Consider the following 11,391-nt stretch of genomic DNA (forward strand, 5'->3'; position numbering starts at 1 on the left):
TAGTTCGAAGAGCCGATGGACGTTGGGGTCCCAAAGTGCTGGAATGGCGACCCCGCACTAGTAAGCGCAGTGTTGGCCGACCCCCCACCAGGTGGACTGACGACATCAAGCGAGTCGCAGGGATTCGCTGGATGCAGGTGGCTCAGTATCGTGATGTTTGGAAGTCCTTACAAAAGGCCTATGTTCTGCAGTGGACGTCCATCGGCTGATATGATGATGATGAAACACTGTATAGAATATTATTTTGTCTGCCACGGCACGTGTCTGGCACGCTAAATGTCTGTATATATAAACAGACCTACGAGCGTTGACGTGCTTCTAAACTCGTATAAGCGCGAGCTGCGAGAGACAGCCCCTAGGGATACTTGCCGCCGGTTCGAGCGATCACGCCGAAATATGCCCAATTACGCGAGTCCGATTTTTTGAAGCGCGTAATGTAGCGCGCGTGTAAGCGCGTATGCTGAAATGACCGTATACACGCAAAAAATACGCTAGTCTAAAATCACCCTTATAGTTACTTACACGATACCAAACCATAAGCAAGTTTTTTTAAATTTTTATCCGTCTTTCTATTTATCCGGGCTAATCTTCGGAACGGTTGAACCAATTTTGACGGGACTTTCACTGGTAGTTGGATAGAGGAGGTTTGTGGAGCAGAGAGATGAATATCTTAGCATTCCATGGATTCACCGTGCGGGTGCCGGGTCCATCGCGTGGTAGAGAGAAAAACACCAAGCAAAGTCCAGGACTTGTGACTACTGGATGTAGGGTTAAGGAATATAGCCTACTTTTTATCCCGAAAAAATATATAGGTCCCGCTGTATTTGTGATTAACCGATTTAACGTGAACGAAGTCGCGGGCGTTCGCTAGTTTCAAGTACACTCGTAGTAGCAGGCATATAAGTTAACTGAGTTAAGTTAGTAATAACTATGAGTAGTTATTACAAACTTAACTCAGTTAACTCAGTGAGCCGTGATAGCCCAGTGGATATGACCTCTGCCACCGATTCCGGAGGGTGTGGGGTGTGGGTTCGAATCCGGTCCGGGGCATGCACCTCCAACTTTTCAGTTGTGTGCATTTTAAGAAATTAAATATCACGTGTCTCAATCGGTGAAGGAAAACATCGTGAGGAAACCTGCATACCAGAGAATTATCTTAATTCTCTGCATGTGTGAAGTCTGCCAACCCGCATTGGGCCAGCGTAGTAGACTATTGGCCTAACCCCTCTCATTCTGAGAGGAGTCTTGAGCTCAGCAGTGAGCCGATGACGAACTATGAGTAGTAATATTTTGGAATGTTATGTCAACGACTGAGTATACAATAAGTTCATGAGTATGCAGCGCTAATGGTGAGTTGGTCGATCAGTTTAATCGAATGTCCTGACGTTTGAAACTCATTAACTTATTGGATGGTCAGTGGCTGACATTAGCAACGCACGCGTAACGTAATTCGGAACCCTTTTCACGCAAGTTCAACTCGCACTTGTTCGTTTTTCCTCTGTTAATAGAGTAAGTACGCTAACTGTAAACGATTCCATTTGCACCGAGTACATTTACAAGTTTTAATTGAATTTCATTTGCAGATGCTCGCATAAATCTATAGGTACCTCCCCCTCCTTCGTTCGTTTACTCCATTTACGCCTTTTACTCCGAAGTCCAGCCCTAGCTAGAAATAAAAAGACTAGCTCGCTCGTGTAATTGGTGTAATTGGAAAGTATAGGTCCTAATTCGCACGAGATCTTTTTTAACGGACGTTAATAAAGCGTTCAAATACAACAAATGCGTTGCGTATGTTCATATGTTGTTGTATATGTTCATACGACAGCGTTTTTTAAACAAATAAAACTTATGCCGCTTCTTAGTTCTTAAAAATTAACTAATGTAAGTCACACTTTTTGGAATTGAAATATATAAAAAAAACTGTTTTAAATGTAAAAAAGATTTAGTTAATAAAAATTAACTAAGAATTTTAAAGAATATATACAGTTTTTTTATATATTTTTAAATATATAAAAAAACTGCTATAAATGTAAGTCTTTAAAATCTTTAGATAATAAAAATTAACTAACATTGACTTACATTTAAAACAGTTTTTTTTATATATTTCAATTCCAAAAAGTGTACCAAGGCACGATAAGGGAATTCGATTCCGAGACCCTGCTATTCAAAAAATCACGGCATCCCAGGTCATTTTAAGGAATTGAAATCCAGTTCTTTTTTTATCGAGCAGTGTTACATTTTCAATTTTGTGAAACGAATTGAATAGGGATGATGACAGTTTTTTAAATTGTATATAAATTAAGATAATACTAATAGTAAAGCAATTTTGTAAAAGTAACAGGGTATCTGCGATCATTACTTTCGGAGCTACAGGGATTTAAAGGGTCAGATTTGCGGCGCTGCCGCGGATTCCTGACAAACGCCCCATACAAAATGGTACGAACTTATGACGTCGTAGACAATTAATGATCGTTAGATTTGTATGGGCGTTTAAACAAAATTACTAATATCTTTGTTATTTCTGCGTTTATGTTTATAGTTCATTTATTAAAAAATGTCACATTTAATGTAAGGAAGCTAAAACTGTATGAATTTTTATCTAATTACGATAAAAGATTTTTAATAGATTTTGAAATTTTATAATCTTTTTTATTTTGCAAATATCCAATAAATCTTCGCTTTTTATGTATAAATTAGTTAACATTGGCCTTATTTACCCGAATGTATCATAAAAATCAATATATTCATACCTAGTCATCATCCCCATTCCAAAAAGTGTACCAAGGCACGATAAGGGAATTCGACTCCGAGATCTTGCTATTCAAAAAATCACGGCATTCCAGGTCATTTTAAGGAATTAAAATCCAGATATTTTCTATCGAGCAGTGTTGCATTTTCAACTTTGTGAAACGAATTGAATTGAATTTTCTGTTCGAAACAGACTTCGTACTACTCGTATATGCTACGCCCGCCAACGCTGGGTTATAACGCATCGCTTTTTTATTTCAACTCTCGTATGAATGAGGCCTAAGGCTTCAAAGCAAACGATATGCCTTTTAGAATATATCCGACATAAAAATCTATACACATTGTACATAGTCTGCCTGCCTTAACCTAGTGGATATGACCTCTGCCTCCGATTCCGGAGGGTGTGGGTTCGAATCCGGTCCTGGGCATGCACCTTCAAATTTTCAGTTGTGTGCATTTTAAGAAATTAAATATCACGTGTCTCAATCGGTGAAGGAAAACATCGTGAGGAAACCTGCATACCAGTGAATTATCTTAATTCTCTGCGTGTGTGAAGTCTGCCAATCCGCATTGGGCCAGCGTGGTGGACTATTGGCCTAACCCCTCTTATTCTGAGAGGAGACTCGAGCTCAGCAGTGAGCCGAATATGGGTTGATGATGACGATAGTCTGCCTAGTTAAATTGCGCCCGGATAATGTTAAATGATTATTATTATGTTTTTTTAATTTATTTTATCTCTTTCCCTATAATACCGTCTTCTGTTATTAATTCGTTATCAACCCATATTCGGCTCACTGCTGAGCTCGAGTCTCCTCTCAGAATGAGAGGGGTTAGGCCAATAGTCCACCACGCTGGCCCAATACGGGTTGGCAGACTTCACACACGCAGAGAATTAAGAAATTCTCTGGCGTGCAGGTTTCCTCACTATGTTTTCCTTCATCGTTTGAGACACGCGATATTTAATTTCTTAAAATGCACACAACTGAAAAGTTGGAGGTACATGCCCCGGACCGGATTCGAACCCACACCCTCCGGAATTGGAGGCAGAGGTCATATCCACTGGGCTATCACGTTGCCTGTATTAATTAGTGATAAGAAATAAATGCGACGGCCTCCGTGGCGCAGTGGTATGCGCGGTGGACTTACAAGACGGAGGTCCTGGGTTCGATCCCCGGCTGGGCTGATTGAGGTTTTCTTAATTGGTCCAGGTCTAGCTGGTGACAGGCTTTGGCCGTGGCTAGTTACCACCGTACCGACAAAGTCGTACCCGCCAAGCGATTTAGCGTTCCGATACGATGTCGTGTAGATACCGAAAGGGGTGTGGACTTTCATCCTCCTCCTATCAAGTTAGCCCGCTTCTATATTAGATTGCATCATCACTTGCCATCAGGTGAGATTGTAATCAAGGGCTAACTTGTAAAGAATAAAAAAAAAAGATTGTAGTCAAGGGCTAAGTTGTAAAGTAATTCTTTAAAAATTAGCCCTTACTACGAAAAAAAATCGATCTTTCACTATTGGCAAAACACCAGTTCATTTAAGATAAAAGCATTAGGATATTTTAAGTACACGCCCACCAAGCTGCATCAAAGTTAGCGATGCCGGAGGCATAAATAGATACTAAGACCGTGGGCCGATTTTAATGATGCTTTAAAATAATAGTACGCCCACCAGACGTCTTATAAAAACTAAACAAGACGAATGTAAAAATAGCGAACCTCTTCTACTTAAATACGCCTTATCTTAGATAATGAATAATGTTAACTATTTTTAAATGTTAGCTTTCTGTATTCTCCGTTAAAAACAAAAAAATACTCGTGAAAAAATTATTTTGATACGTTTATTAATTCCCGAGAGGAGACTCGAGCTCAACAGTGAGCCGAATATTGATTGATAATGATGATGATCACAGACTTGATCTATAGAGGTAACATTGCGCGAATGTATTTGCGTCAACATGTTGCTATGGTTACTCGTGACATCTACGTTCGTCGCTAACACAGAAAAATGTGTTACTGAGCATAGTTCGTTGATGACACTCCCATGATATGCGGGCGACGGGGAGTAAGACTGTGCGGGTGTGACATCGTGCGTGCGGGGAAGTGAGGTGCATCAGTCGTGGGGTTTTCTTTCATCGCTACACGCCTCCCGGTTCGAGCTCACCATCGGGAGTGTTACGAACGAAGTTGCCAAGCTTTAATAATAAAAATTTTGACTTACATTTTCTTATTAGCAACCGAAGGCTCCACGATCAGGGGCAGTCCACAGTAAGAGTAACCTGTAAAAACAAACAAAATTGAAAACTCTTTCAATATCGGTTGGATGAGGGATTGTTAATAGAGAACTGCTGGTGGGAGGCTTCGGCCGTGGCTAGTTACCACCCTACCGATAAAGACGTACCGCCAAGTGATTTAGCGTTCCGGTACGATGTCTTGTAGAAACCGAAAGGAGTGTGGATTTCATACTATTCCTAACAAGTTAGCCCGCTTCCATCTTAGATTGCATCATCACTTACTATCAGGTGAGATTGTCAAGGGCTAACTTGTATAGAATAAAAAAAAAGAACTTGAGAGTGATTGTTATATTCTATATATTCGGAGATCATCATTAAAAGTTCAACCTTTAATAACAGGATTTGCCTCGCTAACCGTTATCCCTATGGCAAAGATCAGAAATCAATGATCTAACGCGTTTATAAAAACTGTTGCTATAGAATCGATGTTGATGAAAGTATGTTTTATCGGATGTCTTGCCGTTAGCGCTGCAAAGTCATGAACTTATTGGATGGTCAGTGGCTGACATTAATTAGATACGGCAAATATTTTACACGATCTGTTTTATCGGATGTCTTGCCGTTAGCGCAGCAAAGTCATGAACTTATTGTATGGTCAGTTGCTGTTCAATATTCTCCATAAGTAATGGTCTTTTGTATTAGGGTGTGGATCCTTTAAACCTACTATCTTCCAAACCCACCACCACAAACTCCATAGTTGGTTACGGTACTCATCTATAGTAAGACCATGAGCTGACAAATATTCAGCATTTATGAAATGACGAAGGTCTAGCTGTCGCTGGCTCTTCGTCGATATCATTGATTCCCAAGGTGGTCCAAGTGGACCCCCAGGGGTCTACAGAAGACTCGGCGGGGGTCTACGTTGATGTGACAAATGGGGGTTCACGAAAATATATCTGTTTTCATACTGAATGGGGAGTTTTCAAATAAAAGAATGGGGAATTCATTGTGCTGTGACTAGATATCAAAAATTAAAGTTGGCTGAAATGACTTTATGCCTGGACAGTTTTACTTTTTGTCATCACAGCACAGCACAATCAATTAATTGATTATTTAGTATACTAATCAAATAATCGATTCTCACTATTTATTTTTAAGCTGTTATTTTGTGTTGTTGATTTAGCTAATCACATTTTTGTCGAGATTTGGATTGAAATTTAGCAGGGGTCCACCGGAACCAGTTAAATCAGAAAGTGGTAAAAATTTGGGAACCTCTGGTCTATACGATTACGAGTAAGACTCACCATGCAGCTTGTCAATAGCACGATCGGCAGCAGACTGGTCCGGGAAGTCGACGAAGGCGTAACCTCCTCGTTTCACAGATATCTCCGCGACCGCGAGATTATGCTCCGCGAACAGTTGGCGGACAGCCTCCTCATCCGCTTCAGTTGGCAAATTGCCGACGTACAACTTGTTCATAGCCGACACAGTCTTCAGTTGTTCATTCATACTGAATTTGAGTTTCCTGAACTATTGAGAATCTGGCGCTGGATGGCTGGCACTGGGTTTGCGATCGGTAGTCTTTTGTCTGTGTTGTATTTCTGACGCTCAAATGAATTTAGAATATGTCAGATTTGTTTTTCTAGTTGGCCTTGACTTAGGATGGTTGCATTCAAAAAGTATTTGCTGTGTGCTTGAAAACTTTTTACACGCTTTATAGCTTCATTTAATGTAGGTAAGTGTGAGGTAAGTATCCATACTATATATATAAATAATACATATTATAGGTATTAATAACAATAAAAATAAAATCTTTATTAACCAAAAATAGATACAAAAACCAAGTATTTCATTGCCTGTGGTCTCCTCACTAGATTCATCTGTATCATGGAGACCAGGTAGATAGTATGGATACTTACCTTATAATTTTAAATGTGAATGTGTGTGTCTGTCTGTGTGTTTGTCCGTCTTTCACGGTAAATCGGAGAGACGATTTGACATGATTTTTTAAGTGGTGATAGTTGAAAGGATGGAGAGTTACATAGGCTAGGTACTTTTTGTCTTTTTCTAATCCCCCACTATCCTAAAATGGGGGATGGAAGAGAGCAGTACTACGTAACCCTACTTTGCGCGTGGCCTTTGGGCGTGGAGTTTTTTTTTATTGGTTTCACCGGCCACCACGCTGCTTGTATAGACTCATTCTGTATCATTCCTTATTCTGTGTTTTTATAATAATATTTTTTTATTACTTACGATTATCTACGTCTATGTGTTTGTGTATGTTTCCTTAGGCAGCATTTTTAAAACCGATTTGGCTGAAATTCAGAAGGGAAATTGATTTTACTTCTGACCTTGACTTTTATTTTTGACCTTGAATTACTTAAAAAAAAATTTGTTTTATTGTTTTATTTAGAGGAGTAGGTCCAAAATTATATGCCTAGGATCAGTCATTGTACCATGGCGGAAATAAAAGAAAATACAATTTTTAACTTGTTTTGGTTATACAGATCTACGAATTTACTTTAATTCTTTCGAAATAATTCATTCTCTCCCAATTAATGCAATACTGGTGTGGGTAGTAATGGCGGATTGATGACATTTTCAATGCAGTAGTCGTTTTGACGTTTGCTGTCAATTGTCATGTCGTAGTTGCTTTATTGGCGCCATCTTGTTAAAGCTCAAACACTTGGGTTATAATTTTATTTATTTCTTTTTATTTCGTCACTTATTTTAATTTTAATAAATTCCTTGTATTTTTTAATTTAAATGATACAGGGTACAAGACTGGACCTGAAATGGACTATCTCCTGTCAATATTAAATTATTAATTTTCTCTAGACCTCCCTACGTTTATACATAGCCGAGTCAAATTAAAGATCGTAACACATTAGGACCCGACCCGCACCACCTCGCTTCGAGTGGTCAGTATTCTTCGTATGAATTTGCATAGGCAAGCGCTCACTACATCAACATCGTACCATCACCGGATCGCCTCGCCACATGTGGACTGCGAGTGGACCACTCGATGATAGCTAGATGTGACACGTGCCTAGGGCCAAACGCTTGTATAAATAAATACTACGCGGCATCCACCCGTGGTCCACCTGTCGACTACAAGTGGCTCAGACCAATTATAGAAGGACCTGTATCGCACTCGTAGTCACGAACAAAATTGTCTGTCATTTTCTGAGGAAAATAAGCTTAGATTTAGCATATATCTTATACTAAATTACATGTTTTTTGCCCATTTTTTACACCATTCAATCAAACAGAAAGGTATTTTTACGGAGCTCTTTAACCGACGAACACGATTACAACTATAAAACATCGATACTATAGAAACAGTTTTTACAATGGCATTAGATCGTTGATCATATACTTTGGCAGAAATGTAACGTCTAGCGAGGCAGGTCCTATATACTCGAAATTTACTTAGATGACTTTTTTACACAACAATAATGGCCGACTATGAATCAAAGACAATCAGTAGGGTTGAGAAGTTAACGGCGGGCATCGGAACGATATCAAGTAGGTATCGTTATAACTGAAATACCTAAACTAAAACATCCGTTACTATACTACGTTATCTTAAAAGGGAACGTATAGTAACGTTTGTCGGTTGTGTGCATTTTAAGAAATTAAATATCACGTGTCACAAACGGTGAACGGTGCACGGTTTATGCCTATGGGTACGCGTGGTTAAGAAATGGGGTAATCTTTTTTTATTATTATTATAAATATACTTAAACAATACACATCACTATCTAGCCCCAAAGTAAGCATACAGAGTAGCTTGTGTTATGGGTGCTAAGATAGTTGATATTATAGTATTAATATACAATTATATACTACATATAAATACTTATATACACTCATGCTCATCACACAAATATTTTCCAGTTGTGGGAATCGAACCCACAGCCGTGGATGCAAAAAGCAGGGTCACTACCCACTGCGCCACGCGGCCGTCTCTTTCTTTAATCTTTTGGGGACGTACTAACGTCCAAGATTTGCTTATACTTCAAAAAAAGTGTGCACGTACCCACGTACATACTGGGTGTAAGGGACATGATACCGAAAACTGCGTGAAGAGGTTAAATTTAGTTTCCACAACGATATTTTAAATAACAATTACGTGGGAAATGAGAAAATTCAGATTTTGAAAATTTTGAGCACGCAATGTACAGCTAACAATGCGATAACAACGCTCCGCAATCTACTGTGTACGTACGAGTAGGTACGTACGCATCGACAGCAAATCGGCTGGCTACACTTACCTATCTAATACCTATTTTTTATACTTTACAAGTTTTTAACTAGGTACAGGTAATTAACTTACTTCAGGTTGTTTCTCGTTTACGAGACGTTCTGTCGTCATAGTAGGTACAATATTCATGAGTACTGAATTGATTTGATCTAAGCATTTCAAGACTTCTCAGTCAACACACACAAACACACACAATACAAACGACACAATTGTATGAGTATTCGTTACAGAAAATCACTACTAACATAACATAGAACATACACAAAGGTTTTTGAATTTTGGTTTGTTTGTCAACAGACCGCCGAACACGAACTAAAGAAAAAATAGCGTAGCGTCTAGCGAAAGGACCTAAAGTTTCAATATTTTGAAAATACCTATTAACCACGCCGCGCGGCTTAGGTTAGAGAGAGATAGCAATTATTTTCCTCGGCACCGGCGGCGGTCGGCAATACAACGTCGCGCAGTTTGTTTGTGACTTTGTATAGATAGATACCTATTAGTCGTGACCTGCCTATTTGACCTCTTGGAAAACAGCTGATCGCGCGCATTTTGCAAATTAAATTTACATTGCTAGTTTTTGTTAAAATTTTGATTTGACGATTTTTATTAAAAATCGTATTGAGATAATGTTATCCATACCAGTGTTTGAATAATGCTACTATTCGTAAGATATCTTTTACGCTATAGAATAACGTGAGCATATGTATTGTATAACATTTTTATTAAAAAACTATTTTTTAAAATAAAATGATTATAAAATATTTCATTTTCCCATCTTTAAACTAACAACATATCAATTATTAAAGAATCATTCATTATCATTTATCGATAAGTTAACGCTCGATGTTATTTACCCATTCTTGCTTTTCATAGACAATCTAGCGTTACGAAATGTCAAATTGCCGTAATCGTAGTTAAGCTGTGCAAATTAATCTTGTTGTGATTTTGTTTTTCAGAAAATAAATGTGAATAAATCGTAAATTCGGTGTAGTTTTTGGTGTAATTCGTACTGTACGCGTATAATAAAGGATTTAGACACTTTGTTCTTTAGAAATTACGTATAACGTAAGTGAAATATGTGATTTTAGTGACAAGACGGGTTTGTTTTGGTGATAAGACTTCTAAGAAAATTTTTGGTATACAATAATTGGTCTGAGACAAGTGGATACCAAGCGACGCGACGGTGCGGGTCGGGTCCCGGATGGCTCTAATGAGCTACGACCTTTAGTATCTAATAAAAATGAAGAATGAAAGAGGGCAGTCATAATGAATGCATTTTATTAATTCTTTTTTTATTGAAGTCTTATTAATTAATACCTACGATATTTTATACTAGAGACATGGAACTAGCACATAAAACTGAGGCGGACAAATGTGCATTTAGTCGCTTAATAAACAAAGAAAGTTATAAAAAAAGTTATTTAAAAATAAATATATTATACTAGCTGACGCCGCGCGTTTTCACCCGCGTGGTGCCCGATCCCGTAGAAATACAGGGATAATATATAGCCTATAGCCTTCCTCGACAAATGGGCTATCTATCGCTGAAAGAATTTTTCAAATCGGACCTGTAGTTCCAGAGATTAGCGCGTTCAATCAAACAAACAAACAAACTCTTCAGCTTTATAATATTAGCATAGATAAGCACAACATTGTACATATATGCGATCAGTTGGATTGCCTAGCTAAAAATCGGATCGCGGTGATTTTGGAACTTAACATATCTATGATATAGGTAAAATACAGTTGACTTAATAGGTACTCACTCATCTGTATCTTACTAATCTGATGTCTTTATGTACCTACTAATATTAGGTAAGTAAAGTGTGTAAGTTTGTAAATGGCTTTGTAAGGTGTAATCTCTGGAACTACTTTTCCAATCACTTTTTCAAACACTGTAATCTTTGGAACTACTGATCCGATTTTAAAAATCCTTTCGCCAGTAGGAATATTTTAATTTTTTTTATTTTTTATTCTACATTAACGGGGAGTCAAAAACACAAGATCCTGGTTTTAACTTGTATTCCGGCCTCTAAGACTGGGAGCGCCATCTATTACTGTACTAGTTAATTAAATACGTTGTACAGTTGTTAGCGCCTAAAAAATTTAAATTATTAATTAATAAATCAATCAGTAATGACAAAAA

This window comes from Bicyclus anynana, chromosome Z, assembly GCF_947172395.1.
Source record: "Bicyclus anynana chromosome Z, ilBicAnyn1.1, whole genome shotgun sequence".
In the NCBI taxonomy this organism is placed as follows: Eukaryota; Metazoa; Arthropoda; class Insecta; order Lepidoptera; family Nymphalidae; genus Bicyclus; species Bicyclus anynana.